This window comes from Leptonychotes weddellii, chromosome 2 (assembly GCF_054177405.1).
Source record: "Leptonychotes weddellii isolate Sample4059 chromosome 2, ASM5417740v2, whole genome shotgun sequence".
NCBI lineage: Eukaryota > Metazoa > Chordata > Mammalia > Carnivora > Phocidae > Leptonychotes > Leptonychotes weddellii.
Window position 1 is genome coordinate 127,280,423 of NC_138370.1, and position 19,544 is coordinate 127,299,966.

At 39.0% G+C, this 19,544-nt stretch overlaps 1 protein-coding gene across 4 annotated transcripts in view; it reads right to left on the bottom strand.

Annotated features, from left to right (window-relative positions):
- Positions 1-19,544, bottom strand: part of MOB1B (MOB kinase activator 1B) — a 66,081-nt gene that overhangs the window by 42,066 nt on the left and 4,471 nt on the right. The window contains exon 2 of one of the 4 annotated variants that reach the window (XM_081812312.1): positions 11,094-11,213. The exons of 2 other annotated variants lie outside the window; for them this stretch is intronic. The gene's annotated coding sequence lies outside the window, so the exon portion shown is untranslated. Of the gene's footprint in view, positions 1-804; positions 1,235-11,093; positions 11,214-19,544 lie in introns of those variants that run through there. One more of the 4 variants, XM_081812313.1, reaches the window with a different exon arrangement.

Sequence of the window (19,544 nt, forward strand, 5' to 3'; positions counted from 1 at the left end):
ATCAACTCCTTTTTTAAATCTTTTAATTTTCATTTTTACAGTTACATCCTATCCCTTCATTGTATTTAATCTTATTTTTGTGTATATATGTTTCTTTCCTTACAATTTTGGAAATGCAGTTTCTTCTAACCACCAAAATACACCCAAAATCTAGTGCATGGCTCTATTCCATTCACCTGTCTGATCATATTCTTTTTTTTTTGTTAGTCTTTTTAAATTTTCATATTACAGTAACATTCAATCCTTTCAATGTATTTAATTTTATTTCTATATATATGTTTTCTTTTTTTTTTTTTTTTTAAAGATTTTATTTATTTGACAGAGAGAGATACAGCGAGAGAGGGAACACAAGCAGAGGGAGTGGGAGAGGGAGAAGCAGGCTTCCGGCGGAGCAGGGAGCCCAATGTGGGGCTCGATCCCAGGACCCTGGGATCATGACCTGAGCTGAAGGCAGATGCTTAACAACTGAGCCACCCAGGCGCCCATAAGTTTTCCTTTCTTTACAATTCTGAGATGTAGTTTCCTCGAACAAACTGACCAAAATATACTCCGGAGATAGTATATTGCTCTGTTCTGTTCACCTGCCTGTTTATATCCCTTTTGTTGTTGTTGTTGGGTTTTTTTTGGTTGTTTCTTTCTTGTCTTTTAATTTCCATTTTTCAGTTACATTCTATCCTTTCACTGTATTTAATTTTATTTTTGTACATATATAAGTTTTTCTTTCTTTACAATTTTGGGAACTAGTTTTCTAAAAAACAGACCAAAATACACACAGAATCCAGTGTATTGCTCTATTCTCCTCACCTGTCTGATTATATTCTTTTTTTTCCTCCCAGTTTTGAGTCTCTTCTGATTTGATTAGTGTGTATTTCTCTGGGGTTGTTGCCATTTTAGTATTTTGTTCTCTCGTTCATCTGTTCTTCTCTGGACAGAATGACAAGAGGGAAAAAATCACCTCAAAAAAGAGAACAAGAGGCAGTACTGTCAGGGACCTAATTAGTATGTACCTAAGTAAGATGTCGGAACTAGTGTTCAGAATAACGATTATAAAGATACTAGCTGGGCTTGAAAAAAGCATAGAGGACACTAGAGAATCCCCTTCTGGAGAAATAAAAGAACTAAAATCTAACCAAGTTGAACTCAAAAAGGCTAGTAATGAGATGCAATCAAAAATAGAGGCTTGGGCACCTGGGTGGCTCAGATGGTTAAGCGTCTGCCTTCGGCTCAGGTCATGATCCCAGGGTCCTGGGATCGAGTCCCGCATCGGGCTCTCTGCTCCTTGGGAGCCTGCTTCTCCCTCTGCCTCTCTCTCTCTGTCTCTCATGAATAAATAAATAAAATCTTTGAAAAAAAAAAAAATAGAGGCTCTAGGGGCGCCTGGGTGGCTCAGTCGTTAAACGTCTGCCTTTGGCTCAGGTCATGATCCCAGGGTCCTGGGATCGAGCCCGCATCAGGCTCCCTGCTCTGGAGGAAGCCTGCTTCTCCCTCTCCCACTCCCCCTGCTTGTGTTCCCTCTCTCACTGTGTCTTTGTCAAATAAATAAAAAATAAAATCTTAAAAAAAAAAAAAAAAAGAGCCTCTAACTGCTAGGATAAATGAAGCAGAAGAGAGAATTAGTGATATAGAAGACCAAATGATGGAGAATAAAAAGCTGAGGAAAAGAGAGATAAACAACTACTGGATGATGAGGGGAGAATTCGAGAGATAAATGATACCATAAGACGAACAATATTAGAATAACTGGGATCCCCAAAGAAGAAGAAAGAGAGAGAGAAGCAGGAGGTAATACTGGAGCAAATTATAGTGGAGAACTTCCCTCATCTAGGGAAGGAAAACAGTCATCAAAATCTGGGAGGCAGAGAGAACCCCCCTCAAAAATCAATAAAAAAATTGGTGAACACCCCAACATATAATACTGAAACTTACAAATCTGAGACAAAGACAAAATCCTGAAAGCAGCTCAGGACAAGAGGTCTGTAACTTACAAGGGAAGAAACATTAGACTTGCAGCAGACCTACCCACAGAGACCTGGTAGGCCAGAAAGGGATGGCATGATATATTCACAGTGCTAAATGAGAAAAATATGCAACCAAGAATACGTTATCCAGCTAGAATGTCATTCAAAATAGGAGTGATAAAAACCTTCTAGGACAAACAGAAACTAAAAGAATTTGTGATCACCAAACCAGCCCTACAAGAAATATTAAAAGGGAACGTCTAAGCAAAGAGAGAGCCCAAAAGGAACATAAAACAGAAAGAACAGAGACAATATACAGTAATAGTCACTTTACAGGTAATACAATGGTACTAAATTCCTAACTTTCAATAGTTACTCTTAATGTAAATGGGCTAAATGCCCCAATCAAAAGACAGGGTATCAGATTGGATAAAAAAGCAAGACCCATCAATATGCTGTCTGCAAGAGACTCATTTTAGACCCAAAGACACCTCCAGATTGAAAGTGAGGAGGTGGAAAACCACTTATCCTCCTAACGGACATCAAAAGAAAGCTGGAGTGTCAATCTTTATATCAGACAAATCAGATTTTAAACCAAAGACTGTAATAAGAGATAAGGAAGGGCACTATATAATACTTAAAGGGCCTATCCAACAAGAAGATCCAAAAATTGTAAATATTTATGCCCCGAACATGGGAGCAGCCAATTATATAAACCAATTAATAACAAAATTAAAGAAACACATTGGTAATAATAAAATAGTAGTACAGGACTTCAACACCCCCCCCTCCATTGCAATAGACAGATCATCTAAGCAGAAGATCAACAAGGAAACAAGGGCTGTGAATGACACAATGGAGCAGACGGACTTCACAGATATATTCAGAACATCCCATCCTAAAACAACAGAATACACATTCTTCTCTAGTGCACATGGAACATTCTCCAGAACAGATCACATACTGGGTCACAAATCAGGTCTCAACTGGTACCAAAATACTGCAATCATTCCCTGCATATTTTTGGACCACAACACTTTGAAACTAGAACTCAATCACAAGAAGAAAGTTGGAAAGAACTCAAATACATGGAGGCTAAAGAGCATCCTACTAAAGAATGAATGGGTCAACCAGGAAATTAAAGAAGAATTTAAAAAATTCATGGAACAAATGAAAATGAAAACACAACTGTTCAAAATCTTTGGGATACAGCAAAGGCAGTCCTAAGAGGGAAGTAGATAGCGATACAAGCCTTTCTCAAGAAACAAGAAAGGTCTCAACTACACAACCTAACCTTACTCCTAAAGAAGCTGGAGAAAGAACAGCAAATAATTCCTAAAACCAGCAGGAGAAGAGAAATAAAGATTAGAGCAGAAATCAACGAAATAGAAACCAAAAGAACGGTAGAACAGATCAATGAAAATAGGAGCTGGTTCTTTGGAAGAATTAATAGGATTGATAAACCCCTAGCCAGGCTTATCAAAAAGAAAAGAGAAAGGACCCAAATAAATAAAATCATGAATGAAAGAGGAGAGATCACAACCAACACCAAAGAAATACAAACAATTATAAGAACATATTATGAGTAACTATATGCCAACAAATTAGGCAATCTGGAAGAAACAGATGCATTCCTAGAGACATATAAACTACCTGAAACATGAAGAAATAGAAAACCAGAACAGACCCATAACCTGTAAGGAAACTGAAGGAGTAATCAAAAACCTCCCAACTAACAAGAGCCCAGGGCCAATGGCTTCTACCAAACATTTAAAGAAAAATTAATACCTATTCTTCTGAAGCGGTTTCAAAAAAACAGAAATGGAAGAAAAACTTCCAAACTCTTTCTAAGAGGCCAGAATTGCCTTGATTCCAAAACCAGAAAAAGACTCCACTAAAAAGGATGATTACAGACCAATATCCCTGATGAACATGGATGCAAAAATTCTCACCAAGATACTAGCCAATAGGATCCAACAGTACATTAAAAGGATTATTCACCACAACCAAGTGGGATTTATTCCTGGGCTGCAAGGTAGTTCAACATCTGCAAAACAATCAATGTGATACAATACATAAATAAAGGAAAGGATAAGAACCATATGATGCTCTCAACAGATACAGAAAAAGCATTTGACAAAGTACAGCATCCTTTCTTGATTAAAACTCTTCACAGTGGGCGCCTGGGTGGCTCAGTCGTTAAGCGTCTGCCTTCGGCTCAGGTCATGATCCCAGGGTCCTGGGATCGAGTCCCGCATCGGGCTCCCTGCTCGGCGAGAAGCCTGCTTTTCCCTCTCCCATTTCCCCTGCTTGTGTTACTGCTCTCGCTATCTCTCTCTCTGTCAAATAAATAAATAAAATCTTTAAAAAAAGAAAAAATAAATAAATAAAACTCTTCACAGTGTAGGGATAGAGGGAACATACCTCAATATCATAAAAGCCATATATGAAAAGCCCACAGCAAGTATCATTCTCAATGGGGAAAAACTGAGAGCTTTTCCCCTAAGGTCAGGAACACAGCAGGGATGTCCACTCTCACCACTGCTATTCAACATAATACTAGAAGTCCTAGCCTCAAAAGAAATAAAGCAAAAAGAAATAAAAGGCATCCGAATAGGTATAAAGAAGTCAACCTCTCTCACTCTTTGCCGATGACATGATACTTTATGTGGAAAACCCAAAAGGCTCCACCCCAAAACTGCTAGAACTCGTACAGGAATTCAGCAAAGTGGCAGGATATAAAATCAGTGCACAGAAATCAGCTGCATTTCTATACACAATGAGACAGAAGAAAGGGAAATTAAGGAGTCGATCCCATTTACAATTGCACCAAAAACCGTAAGATACCTAGGAATAAACCTAACCAAAGAGGCAAAGGATCTATACTCAGAATACTATAGAACACTCATGAAAGAAATTGAGGAAGACACAAAGAAATGGAAAAACAGATATAGTTAAAATGTCTATGCTACCTACAGCAATCTACACACTCAATGTAATCCCTATCAAAATACCATCAACTTTTTTCACAGAACTGGAACAAATAATCCTAAAATTTGTATGGAACTGGAAAAGACCCCAAATAGCCAAAGAAATGTTGAAAAAGAAAACCAAAACTGGTGGCATCACAATTCCGGACTTCTATTACAAAGCTTTAATCATCAAGACAGTATGGTACTGACACAAAAACGGACACACAGATCAATGGAACAGAACGGAGAGCCCAGAAATGGACCCTGAACTAATTAGGTCAACTAATCTTCAACAAAGCAGGAAAGAATATCCAACAGAAAAAAGATAAGTCTCTTCAACAAATGGTGCTGGGAAAATTGGACAGCCACATGCAGAAGAATGAAACTGGACCATTTCCTTATACCATACACAAAAATAGAATCAAAATGGATGAAAGACCTAAATGTGAGACAGGAATCCATCAAAATCGTAGAGAACACCAGGCAGCAACCTCTTCGACCTGGGCTGCAGCAACTTCTAGCTAGACACGTCTCCAAAGGCAAGGAAAACAAAGGCAAAAATGAACTACTGGGACTTCATCAAGATAAAAAGCTTTTGCACAGCAAAGGAAACAATCAACAAAACCAAAAGACAACTGACAGAATGGGAGAGATATTTGCAAATGACACATCAGATAAAGGGCTAGTATCCAAAATCTATAAAGAACTTATCAAACTCAACACCCAAAGAACAATGAATCCAATCAAGAAATAGGCAGACGACATGAACAGACACTTCTCCAAAGATGACATCCAAATGGCCAACAGATATATGAAAAAGTGCTCAACATCACTTGGCATCAGGGAAATGCAAAGCAAAACTACAATGAGATACCACCTCACATCAGTCAGAATGGCTAAAATTAACAAGTCAGGAAACGACAGATGTTGGTGAGGATGCGGAGAAAGGAGAACCCTCTTACACTGTTGGTGGGAATGCAAGCTGGTGCAGCCACTCTGGAAAACAGCATGGAGGTTCCTCAAAAAGTTGAAAATAGAGCTACCCTATGACCCAGCAATTGCACTACTGGGTATTTACCCCAAAGATACAAATGTAGTGATCTGAAGAGGCACATGCACCCCAATGTTTATAGCAGCAATGTCCACAATAGCCAAACTATGGAAAGAGCCCAGATGTCCAACAACAGATGAATGGATAAAGAAGATGTGGTATATATATACAATGGAATATTATGCAGCCATCAAAAAAATGAAATCATGCCATTTGCAACGACATGGATGTAACTAGAGGGTATTATGCTAAGCGAAATAAGTCAATCAGAGAAAGACAATTATCCATGATCTCACTGATATGTGGTATTTAAGAAACAAAACAGAGGATCATAGGGAAAGAGAGGAAAAAATAAAACAAGATGAAACCAGAGAGGGAGACAAACCATAAGAGACTCTTAATCATAGGAAACAAATTGAGGGCTGCTGGAGGGGAGGGGAATGGAGGGTTGGGGTAACTGGGTGATGGACACCAAGGAGGGCATGTGATGTAATGAGCACTGGGTATTATATAAGACTGATGAATCACAGACCTATACTTCTGAAACCAATAATACATTATATGTCAATTAATTGAATTAAAATAAAAAATTAAAAAAGCATAGAAAAAATATTTATTTGAGAGAGAGAGCGTGCACACACGCACACATAGAGGCAGGAAAAGGACACAGGGGAAGGGAGAGGGAGAGAGAGAATACCAATATCAGACTCGACACCGAGTTCAGAGCCCATACGGGGCTCAATTCCACAACCCTGAAATCATGACCTGAGCCGAAACCAAAAGTCAGATGCTTAACTGACTGAGCCACCCAGGCACCCCAAGGACAATCTAATAAATGGCATTGGAAAACCGGACAGCTACATGCAAAAAAAATGAAACTAACCACTGTCTTACATCATACACAAAAATTAACTCAACATGGATTAAATCACAAGTATTGTTGAGGATGTGGAAAAAAGGGAACCCTCGTGCACTGTTGGTGGGAACGTAAACTGCTACAGCCACTACTGAAAAGTATGGAGGTTCCTCAAAAAATTAGAAAAAGAACTATCATGAGCCGGCAATTTCACTACTTACTATCTATCCAAGGGGGGAAAAAGCACTACTAAATGAACAAGATATATGCACCCTTATGTTTACTGCAGTCTCTTCTATGTATCTATGTGTATGGGTTTTGTTTTGTTTTTTAGATTCCATACTTAAGTGAAATCATGTGGTATTTGTCTTTGTCTGACTTATTTCACTTAGCATAATACTCTGTAGGCCCATCCATGTTGTGGCAAATGGTAAGATTTCATTCTTTTTTATGGCTGAGTAGTATTCGTGTGTGTGTGTGTGTGTGTGAGAGAGAGAGAGAGAGACATATTCTTTATCCGTTCATCTACTGATGGACGCTTATGCTGTTTCCATACCTTGGATATTTTAAGAAATGGATATTTAAGAAATGCAGTAAGGGTGCATACAAAGTTCCAGTTATAAAATAAGTAAGTCATAGGGATATAATATACAGCATAAGAAATATAGCCAATAATACTGCATCACACTTTGATGACACATGTTAACTAGACTTATAGTGGTGATCATTTCACAATGTATACAAATGAATCAGTCTGTTGTACACCTGAAACTAACGGTATATGTCAATTATATTTCAATTAAAAAAAGAAAAAGAATCTATTATTGAAAAAAAGTAAGTAACAACATAAATTAGAGAGAAGAAGTTACAACAATCAGATAAAGGAGTTCAAATGGCTCTATCCTGAAGCAGGAATAAAGGGATTGTTTTTATGACAAGCCTTACAGAACTATTTAACTCTAAATTAAATCATGTACATGTATAATATAAATAAATTTTTAAAACTATGTAAGTTTAATTTAAAAACCAGTGTGAATGCTTATGAAAACATGGCAATAAAATGGATTATTTACAGAAATGTTAATAAACTGCTCTATCTTTAAAATCAAAGCATACTATGCAATATAATTATGACTCATCATACTTACAGTTCACCATAGATCAGTAAGTCAAAATCACCTATATATACGGAGACTTCTCATCCCAATGGTTTATTAGCTGGTGGCTGCTACTACTTAGCTCTACTACCCAATTGTTTCAAAAAGATTCATTCACCTTAGAAACTGCCAGATTCAATCAATTTGACAAACCAATGGTTTCTGAAAAAACCAAAAGCCATCAATTAAATACATATCAAGTTGAGATTTGTAAAAGCAGCATGTAGCACAGAGTAGTGGGAGAACAGTGACTGTTAATTGGAATCCTATGTCCCTGGAATAACATTATACATTATAATAACATTTAACTCAGGCCATTATCTATTTCATGTGGAATAGCAGAAACCTTGAATTTTGCAGTTGGGTACCCTGAAATCCCTTATTTGGCTTGTACTAGTTATATGGCTTTAGGTAAGCTACTTAATCATTCTGATTACAAAAAAGAGAAATCATATCACCTACCATGTAGGATAGTTCTGAAAACTAAATGATATGTACAGAAATGTAAAAAACCACCCTGTGCATAGTCAGCACTCAATAACTGGTATCAGTTAAATATATTCATACCATCTTTTTATCTTTTATAGCAAAGACCTGTGGCTTGTAGTTACCAGTGTGATGTCAGGAAAGCCCCTATGAAAATAATCAGATGCAGTCAAACTTGGGAACACAAGGCAGAGAAAGGGCTATATAAAACTCCCGGAAGGGCGCCTGGGTGGCTCAGTTGGTTAAGCGACTGCCTTCGGCTCAGGTCATGATCCTGGAGTCCCTGGATCGAGTCCCACGTCGGGCTCCGGGCTCCGCAGGGAGTCTGCTTCGCCCTCTGACCTTCCCCCCTCTCATGTGCTCTCTCTCTCTCAAATAAATAAATAAAATCTTAGAAAACAAACAAGCAGGGGCGCCTGGGTGGCTCAGTTGGTTGGGCGACTGCCTTCGGCTCAGGTCATGATCCTGAAGTCCCAGGATCAAGTCCCATGTCGGGCTCCCTGCTCGGTGGGGAGTCTGCTTCTCCCTCTGACCCTTTCTCCTCTCATGCTCTCTCTCACTCTCTCTTTCTCCAATAAATAAATTAAAAAAAAATAAAATAAAAAACAAACAAGCAAACAAAAAAAACCAACTCCTAGAATTGTACAGGAACAGTACAATTAAAAAAAAAATCCCCTTTAATCCTAATACTGTAAAAATAACATTTTTGCATTATCTGGGATTCAGCAAAGCTCCCCAGTACCTGCAACAGGCTTCAACTGCAGCCATTTAAAACTATGAAAGGATAACACAAATCAGTGAAAACCACCAAAGAGGAGAAAAAGAAAAAAAATGCATAAAACTAATTGCAAAAATCTCTCCTCATCTCCAGTTTCTTTTTTGAACTAAGTGAAATATAAGTATCAGAAAAAGGAACAAATTCATTAAAGTTAGCAGGGTTTCTCACATATACAAATATGCGAAGTATTTACTGATAAAATGATAAAATGTTCTGAGTTGTGATACCAATTAACTTACTCAGGCTTAAAATAGTCAGCCTATAAATGCCCATAACTATAAGCACTTCATAAAAGCATATGCTTCAGATTCAACAGCAATTAGATACTACTATTTACTCATATTTTGGGGGAAAAAAACTCTCTACCTCGAAATAATACAGAGAGAAAAATAATACAGAGAGGCAGAGCTCCCTATCAGACTCCATGAGAAAAGCAGTATGTTAAAATAAGTCAAAAGCAGCTTTAAATCTATCTTCAGAATCTATAAGTCGTTTTTACAGCTCCAAGTATGCCATCTGCCTCCCAAACATGTTCATTATTTGCATTAAATTATTGGTTTATTATCTGCATTAAAATATCAGAAATATAACAAGAAATTCAAGTTAAATATTTCATACTGGGGGCGCCTGGGTGGCTCAGTCGTTAAGCATCTGCCTTCAGCTCAGGTCCTGATCCCAGGGTTCTGGGATTGAGCCCCGCGTCGGGCTCCGTGCTCCGCTGGAAGCCTGCTTCTCCTTCTCCCACTGCCCCTGTTTGTGTGTTCCCTCTCTCGCTGTCTCTCTCTCTGTGTCAAATAAATAAATAAAATCTTTAAAAATAAATAAATAAATAAATAAATATTTCATTTTGTAAAATCCCCCTTTACAGACTCTTATCTGTGCAGATCTTGGAGAAAATTAGTATTTTCCTAATAAGTTATTAGTATTTTAAAACTTAATTTTGTGACCATTAAACACATTTATCAACAAAAAATTTTTAATTATATTCTATTATTTTTATATGACAGTTAATTTTTAAATTTTAATTATTAACAAAGAGCTCCATTCTAAATTATAACATAAAATATATTATTTTACCCTTTCAAAATAAAAGAGGAAAAAGACTGATGGTAATGGAAGCAAGTACTCTAACTATTTTGTTAAAAATAAAGGGGACAGGGGTGCCTGGGTGGCTCAGCCGCTAGGCGTCTGCCTTCGGCTCAGGTCATGATCCCAGGGTCCTGGATCGAGTCCCACATTGGGCTCCCTGCTCGGCGGGAAGCCTGCTTCTCCCTCTCCCACTCCCCCTGCTTGTGTTCCTGCTCTCGCTAGCTCTCTCTCTGTCAAATAAATAAATAAAATCTTTAAAAAAAAAAAAAGAAAGAAAGAAAGAAAGGGGACAGGGCGCCTGGGTGGCTCAGTTGTTAAGCGTCTGCCTTCGGCTCAGGTCATGGTCTCAGGGTCCTGGGCTCAAGCCCCACACTGGGCTCCCTGCTCAGCGGGAAGCCTGCTTCTCCCCTCCCACTCCCCCTGCTTGTGTTCCCTCTCTAGCTTTGTCTCTGTCAAATAAATAAATCTTTAAAAAAAAAAAAAAAATGGGGCACCTGGGTGGCTCAGTCGTTAGACGTCTGCCTTCGGCTCAGGTCATGATCCCAGGGTTCTGGGATCAAGCCCTGCATCGGGCTCCCTGCTCAGCGGGAAGCCTGCTTCCCCCTCTCCCACTCCCCATGCTTGTGTTCCCTCTCTCGCTGTGTGTCTCTCTCTGTCAAATAAATAAAAAAATCTTTAAAAAAAAAAAAAAAGAAAGAAAGAAAAAATAAATAAAGGGGACAAAAATTCTTTGGAAGAATCTTTATCATTAAGTTGTTTACTTCAGGGGTGCCTGGGTGGCTCAGTCGGTTAAGCATCCGACTCTTGATCTCAGCCCAAGTCTTGATCTCAGGGTTGTGAGTTCAAGCCCCGTACTGGGCTCCACGCTGGGCGTAAATAAATAAATAAAAACCACTTGTTTACTTGGTATTAATATGAAAACCCCAAGAAGCCAAGAAGTTTTCTTGATTATTATTCTTAGTAGTGCAATGGTGGTAGGGATGCAAGGAAATGGGTACTCATACTCACTGCTACTGGAACACAATTTACAGTGGCAGGTAGGAAACGTGGCTGGCATATATCAATCCTGAAAAAAGGGTAAGACCAGAAGGTCTCTACAAAATTGTGAGATGGTTTTCTTTTCTGAGCAGACACCAAAGGAGGAGGGTGCCTGAAGCACCATCAGCCAAGCAGGCCGGGCAGTAGCGTCTGCAGGCCAGTCACTGGGCTCTTCGAGGTGCAACAAAGCCTATGAGATGAAGATGACTGAAGGTCGTCCTGATGTTTTCCAGAAACCCCCAAAGGACGGCTGTAATAAAACCACTAAAAGCACAACTGCATGTAATGAGCATATAGATAGCTGCAGATGAATATCAAGTCCATAACTACCGTGGTTAAAATTCTTCGTTGCCTCAAAGGCATGCAATTGGAAGGAAAAATGAAGAATTGGTCAAGAAGACATGACTTGAGACAAATGATGAAAATTAATATTTTCTTTAACACTGATCACATCACAGTAAGTTATGTAGAAAAATACACGTTTGGGGGCACCTGGGTGGCTCAGTCGGTTAAGCCTCTGCCTTCGGCTCAAGTCATGATCCCGGGGTCCGGGGATCGAGCCCCGCATCTGGCTGCCTGCTCAGTGGGGAGCCTGCTTCTCCCTCTCCCTCTGCCTTCTGTTCCCCCTGCTTGTGCGCTGTCAAATAAATAAAATCTTAAAAAAAAAAAAAATACATGTTTGAAAACTTGTAATTGCTGGGCAATAAAGTTTATTATCTTTAAAATATAAAAAAAAATTGTGAGATAAAAATCCAATAAACAGGTGTTCCAAACCTTTCTGTGCACAGCAGCCACCTATTTATATTTCCCAAGAAATCTCTTGAAGGTCAAAATTAGAGCAGAATAAAAGGAATACTCACACCTCCACCTACGACCATGAAAATACTTGAAAATGTCACTGATTTAACAAAATTTTGGGGGTCCCCTGGGTCGCTCAGTCGGTTAAGTGGCTGCCTTTGGCTCAGGTCATGACCTCAGGGTCCTGGGATCGAGCCCCACACAGGGCTCCCTGCTCAGTGGGGAGCTTGCTTCTCCCTCTCTCTCTGCCTGCCACTCTGCCTATCTGTGCTCTCTATGTCTCTGTCAAATAAATAAATAAAATCTTTAAATAAAAATAAAAAATAAAAATAAAAAAATTTTGTTACTGAGTATGTAATATACACTAGGCATTGTGCTAGGTGGAAGAGATTTAAAAACGGCTTTTGAAATTGAAATTGCAAGGTCACACATTCTGATGAAGAAGAAAGGCCTGAAAACTGACAATTACAGTATCCTTTTGATAAGGGCTATAATAAGGAATATGAAGGAATCTGAAATGGTATCCAACAAATTGAAAAGGGGGCACAGGGTAGGGAAAAAGACTTGGCTCTTGAGCTAAAGAAATGAGGGTGGGAAGGAGAAGGGCAGTCCAGCCAGAAGAACAGGAACAGCATTTACAAAGGCAGGCTGACTCGGGAGAACTGCATGTTGAAAGAAATGCAAATCAGGCCACTTGGGTGGCTCAGTCGATTCAGCATGCGACTCTTGATTTCAGCTCAGATCACGATCTCAGGGTTGTGAAGCCCCCTGCCAGGGCTCTGTGCTGGGCGTGAAGCCTGCTTAAGATTCCCTCTCTCTCCCTCTCCTCTGCCCCTCCGCCTCCAAAAAATAAAAAATAAAATAAAAAAAGAAATGCAAATAAAATGGCTGGGCTCTGTGGGGAAGGACATGGAAGGAAGGCACAAATGACGCTGGTGTGATAAGGAAACACCGTATCACAGAGGCTCTCTATGCCTTGGGATTTTGCCAACCACTGCCAGCATACTCCAGTCTCTACCTGAAAAACCCAAGTGAACTGCAGGAAGAAAGTGGTCCAAACATCCTGGGAAATAAAACAGTGGACAAACCCTATGAAACTTACAGTCCAGAAGGGAAGAAAAACCTTAATTAATAATTTAAATAATCACAGATGAGCAAAGACAACCAAGGGACTTAACCTCCTTGACAGTGGTTAAAGAAAAAAAATAGTGGGCGCCTGGGTGGCTCAGATGGTTAAGCGTCTGCCTTCGGCTCAGATCATGATCCCGGGGTCCTGGGATCGAGTCCCGCATCGGGCTCCCTGCTCCTTGGGAGCCTGCTTCTCTCTCTGCCTCTCTCCATCTCTGTCTCTTACGAATAAATAAATAAAATCTTTAAAAAAAAAAAAAAGAAAAAGAAAAAAATAGTGACAATTGTCAAAGACAGTAAGGCAGACTTTATTCAGGAACGATGAGATAGATATAGGAACCAGTGCAATGGGATTTTACACTAGGGGGGCGGAGCACAGGTAGAGATTGGGTTCAAATCTAAATACAGCATGTGCAAGGAATTACAGCAAGTAGAGCAGGGTATGGTGATGAGTGGACAGAAAATTACTAGGAGAAAACATCAGGGTTAGGAGGGTTCTGGCTAAACTGACCTAATGGGATTCTTGCTGAAGACAGGCCAGGTGATCAAACATCACCTGAGGGACAGTGGAGGATGACGAAGCTAAATCAGATTTTGAAATTGGGGGAGGGGCTTCTGGTTAAACTGAACAAGCAGGGTTCCTGCTGAAAGTAAACTTTATAAGTGCACAGATGAGCCTAGAAGAAGGTTCAAGAGCCTGACTAAAGTTTGGTCAAGCACTGAATCTGTCAGGGACTCACAGAATGTATCCAAGAACAGAGGTAGTGCTATATATATATATATATATATATTTGGGTTTGTTTGGTTTTTTTTTTAAAGATTTTATTTATTTGAGAGAGAGAGTGAGAGAGAGAAAGAACACAAGATGGGGGAGCGGGAGAGGGAGAAGCAGACTCCCTGCTGAGCAGGTAGCCCGATGCGGGACTCGATCCCGGGACTCCAGGATCATGACCTGAGCCGAAGGCAGTCGCTTAACCAACTGAGCCACCCAGGTGCCCTGTTTGGGTTTTTTTTAAGATTTTATTTATTTTTTGACAGAGAGAAAGACAGCGAGAGAGGGAACACAAGCAGGGGGAGTGGGAGAGAGAGAAGCAGGTTTCCCACAGAGCAGGGAGCCCGACGCAGGGCTTGATCCCGGGACCCTGGGATGATGACCTGAGCCGAAGGCAGACGCTCAATGACTGACCCATCCAGGCGCCCCGAGGTAGTGCTATATTGAATCTCAAGGATTTTTCTTCTTCACCTTATTTTGAATCAGTTAACTCAATATACAGGCATCGTCCACTTGCTATTATCTAAAGCTTCTCAAACTTGAACGTGCCTAGGAATCTTAAAATTCATTCTAATTCAAGGTTTCAGGCCTGGAATCTTGCATTTCTAACATGCTCCTAGGTGATACCAAAGCTTCACACTTTAAGGATCTAAAGTAGATTTATCAAGAGCTATAATTATGTAGAGATATTGATCTCCTTAGTCCTGGCGGTAGCCTTCTGTCCCCAGAGAGCCAACAGCAACCTTTCTTCCGAATGCTGCTATAAAATGACATTGGTACTTTTTTCTAAATGTTGAATGGCATTAAAAAATAATAATAAAGTTATCTCTGGGCCGCCTGGGTGGCTCAGTCATTAAGCGTCTGCCTTCGGGTTAGGTCATGATCCTGGGGTCCTGGGATCGAGCCCCCGTCGGGCTCCCTGCTCTGTGGGAAGCCTCCTTCTCCCTCTCCCACTCCCCCTGCTTGTGTTCCCTCTCTCACTGTCTCTCTGTCAAAAAAAAAAAGTTATCTCTAGAACCTAGAGTTATCACGAGAGAATACAGTCCCAACATCCAAATTATGTTCCCACTTAAGCAAAAGCTAAAATCAATATATCTCAATTGAGGCACATTTTGGTTCCCAAATGTCTAGCAACTTCTAATTGTACTTTGTACTTTTTGGAACAGTTTGGCTGTACCTGTAGTTTGGAAGAAAAAAAAAAAACTTTTATTTTTGTTCTTGATAACCTGTCATTTCCCAAATTAAAAACTGCAAGGTTGGGGTACCTGGCTGGCTCAGTCGGTAGAGTTGGAGCTGCATGTTGGAGGTAGAATTTACTTTAAAAAAAAACCAAAAAAACAAAAATTGACAAGGTTGACAAAGGATTGATTAAAAGGTAAACAGGCTGACTGTTAAGACCCCCTTGGGAGTCCCTAACAATAGACTAGAGACACAAGCAAGCATCAGTCCTCAAAACAAAGCTGTGCTCCAGTTGAGAGAATTTGGCTTTGTCAAATCGGTTTGTTGTTCACGGATTCAAAAGTGAAATTTTTAAGAGTTGAAAATAAGAGGGCCAGCTGAACATTTGGCAGGATGTGGGGAAGAGTTAAGGAGAATGGAACCAGGCATGTGTGTGTAAAAAACTATAACCATGGGGAATTTTTAAACAAAGTTATTTCAGCAGTTAAATCTAATGCTATAGGGCACTAACAAGCAAACAGATTCTCTACAGAGCAAAGAGGCCATGTTGCTGCTCTGTCTGGAACATGATCTAGGCACCAAGATAACCAGAAAAGTTGCCATAAAAGGTTTTCACCCCTACTGCTTCTACTTAATTATTCTATATTTACACTGAATATTAAGAAAGCACTTGGGTTTTGTTTTTAAGATTTTATTTATTTATTTGAGAGAGAGAGAGCACACAAGCGGAGGGGGGGGGAGTGGCAGGCAGAGAGGGAGAAGCAGGCTCCCCACTGAGCAGGGAGCCCCATGCGGGACTCGATCCCAGGATGCTGGGATCATGACCTGAGCCGAAGGCAGACACTTACCTGACTGAGCCACCCAGGTGTCCCAAGAAAGTGTTTGTTATACCATTACCTACTTCTACAAAGAAACACACAAAAAATATTTCTCTAATACCCAAAACCACAACTACTGAACTATTTCCATCAAATTTCAATTTGAGAACAAAAGGATTTAGGCTGAAAGATAAAACAATAGTAGCAATAAAAGAAAATTCAAACTTTTCTTCATAAATAATAAGGCTACTTGGCTATGACATAAACTATTACCCAAATATTTGCTTACCTTCAAACTCCTGCTTTTAAGTTCTAACTGCAGAAAATCAAAGCAGCACTGATACATATGATTATAAACCTACAGAAATTGGCTATGATTTAAGTAATCAGAAATGATGACTATGTCAATAAAAAATAATAACAGATACTAGCAATCATGACACTGCTGAGTTATCGATAATGAACTAGGTATCACTGCTGTACTTAACTAGAATTTATTGAGCTAGGCCTTTCACATATCTGTATCTCTAATCCTCCCACCATCTGAGGTATCCTAAACACAGGATTCATAGAGAAAAGATTAGATTACTGTCACACCCATACCATACACAGTGGAGTCTCAGACTGCTTTCAGCAGTAATATGGCTGAAGCAGGGGCCTGCACATGTTCAGGAGACGTGGATGACATGTGGAGGCCCATGCCACAAGAAGGGTGGCCAGGAAGGGTTAGGAGAATGGCTATATACAGTGGTTTGAGCAAATACATTATGTTGAGGATTATGGGAGCCTGGCTTTTCACTAACAAAGTAAAAAATATGTAAAGGGAGAAGGCTAGGATGAACCCTGTGCTACTTGGCTCAGAACTGCAGGTATTAGTGTGAACTCATTCAATATATACAGATAGAAAAAAAAATCTATGTATGTAAATGTGTGTGGAAATGTTGAAAAAAAATCTATGTATGTAAATGTGTGTGGAAATGTTGTTTTCTAGCACTGTCCACTGAGAGGGTCTGGGAGCAGAAACATATCTGCAGTAATGAGCATACCAATTACCTACATTCTGTTTTCTCAATAGTATTTTTCAATGAACAGAACCAACACCTTTAGAGAAATGACCATTTGCAGGGATAGGGCAGAGAAAGTATAGGATAAACCTGGAATATCTGGTTGTGCCAGAAAGCTAGGAAAGACAGAGAGAAGCAGAGAGACATAGAAGCCAGCTTGAATAAGACTCCCACTAGCCAAAACAGATATTATGAGCACCAAAATTAAGTATAGTTATAGATTATAACTCATTAAATAAAACAGGAATCTAAGTGCCCACACTGATAGATCAATAAATAAATAGGAAGAGTAAGTTCTCAGTAAAAATGTCAAATAATAAATGTAAAAGCAATGACAGAATTAGAACACAGACAACCATCATAATAATAATTTAGACAAGAAACATCAGTGAACACTAAAACTACTGGATGAAAACAAAATGAGGTATGAGACAGTCACACAGTCTCAAAACACCTCCCCACAAAATATTAATTACTAAGAGGAAAAAAAAGATATAATAACTTCACACTGGAGAATCTTTGTAGACACTTTAACCAAAGGATCAATTCCAATAATGGACAAACATACATTACATGCACCTGGTAAGAAGCTGTAAGATAAACACGGAACACTTCTGTGATATTTTTGCCCCAAATGCAGAACCAGGTCTAACCACCAGAAAACATGACAAACTCAAACTGAGGGATATTCCACAAAATGAATGGACTATAATCCTCAAAAATATCAAGGTCCTGAAAGGCAAGGAGAAACTAAGGAAACATTTCAGTTTGAAGAAGGCTGCAGAACAAAAATGGGTGTGATTCATGACTGGATCCTTCCGCTGAGGATAACATTATGGGAGCAATAGATGACACTAAATAGGGTCTCTGGATAAAAACTATGTAGGAATTCTTTGTGCCATTCTTTGCAGCTTTTCTTTTTTTTTTTTTTAAAGATTTTATTTATTTGACAGAGAGAGAGAGACAGCGAGAGAGGGAACACAAGCAGGGGGAGTGGGAGAGGGAGAAGCAGGCTTCCCGCCAAGCAGGGAGCCCGATGCGGGGCTCGATCCCAGGACCTCGTAATAATGATGTGAGCCGAAGGCAGACACCTAACGGCTGAGCCACCCAGGCGCCCCGTAACTTTTCTAAAAATTCAAAAATCTTTCAAAATAAAATTTAAAAACTACTTTCTGCAAAAGAATAGGTTTAACAGCTACACTTTTAACTAAATGCTCTATAAAAGATGGCCTTAAGTTAGATAACTGACACAGAGGAAAACTAATACAACGCTATACATCAATTATATCTCAATTTTATTTTTTTATTATTTTTTTTTTTATATCTCAATTTTAAAAAATGGAAACGTGGAAAGAAAAGGAGAGTTAAAAAGAATTCTCTGTAGGACTTAATTCAACATTCCTAACAGGTACCATTTTTTTTCATATTTTTCAAGTAACCCAAAGCTATTCTGCCTCAATACCTCCTAATCAAATATACAGCTGAAAAGATGTACTACATGTGCTTTTGTATATTAGAAAATCCAGAGTACAAAAACTCTGCAACTATACAGAGGGGAAAAAAGTCAGTAATGGTAAAAGTAATCACATAGTAATTATTTTGCATTCAGTAATGTAAAGCAAAAGCAATCCTATATTAGAGAGGAAAAATAAACTAAAGCCAGCCAAATATCTACAATTCCCAAACTGTAGTTCTAAAAAGATGACCACACTTACTCTATGCCCTCTCCCCCTCAAAAAAACGTAACATATTAAATCAGGTTGTCAGGCAACAAAACTGTTAACACTTGGTCAAAAGCCATTCAAAATGATGTTGCTGAATGATGTTTACTGACATAAAAAATTCCCAAATGAAAAACCTCATCTATATATGGTAGAAACATGGCAGAAAAGATGAGGAAACTGTATGACACAATACAAATAACAATTATTTTGGAAGGTGTAATCATTATGAGTGACTTTTATTTTCTTCCTTTTCTTAGCACTATATTGTGATTTCTCCAACATGTGTATTATTTTTACATTAAAAATGGAGGTCAAAAATAATTTTAAAGTATTATTTAAATTTAAAAGTTTATATATTTTTTTCTTCTACCATTATATTCTTGGTGACCCTTAACAAACAGTCCCAGGAGTATGAAATATTAATACCTGGGAACAGAGACTTCTCTTAAAATCAACACCTATTTGAATACTATCTTTCTATATAATTTTATCAATTACAGATACAACAGTATGAGGCAGAATCCCTGGATCTAGACCGCTAGGATTCAGACCCCAGCTGTATCACTGGCTACATAATTCTGAACAAATTACTAGGGTTCCTGCTAGTTACTGAACTGAGTTAATCATTTAAAACATTTAGTGCCTGGCACATGGCAAGTACTTAGCAAGATTTATT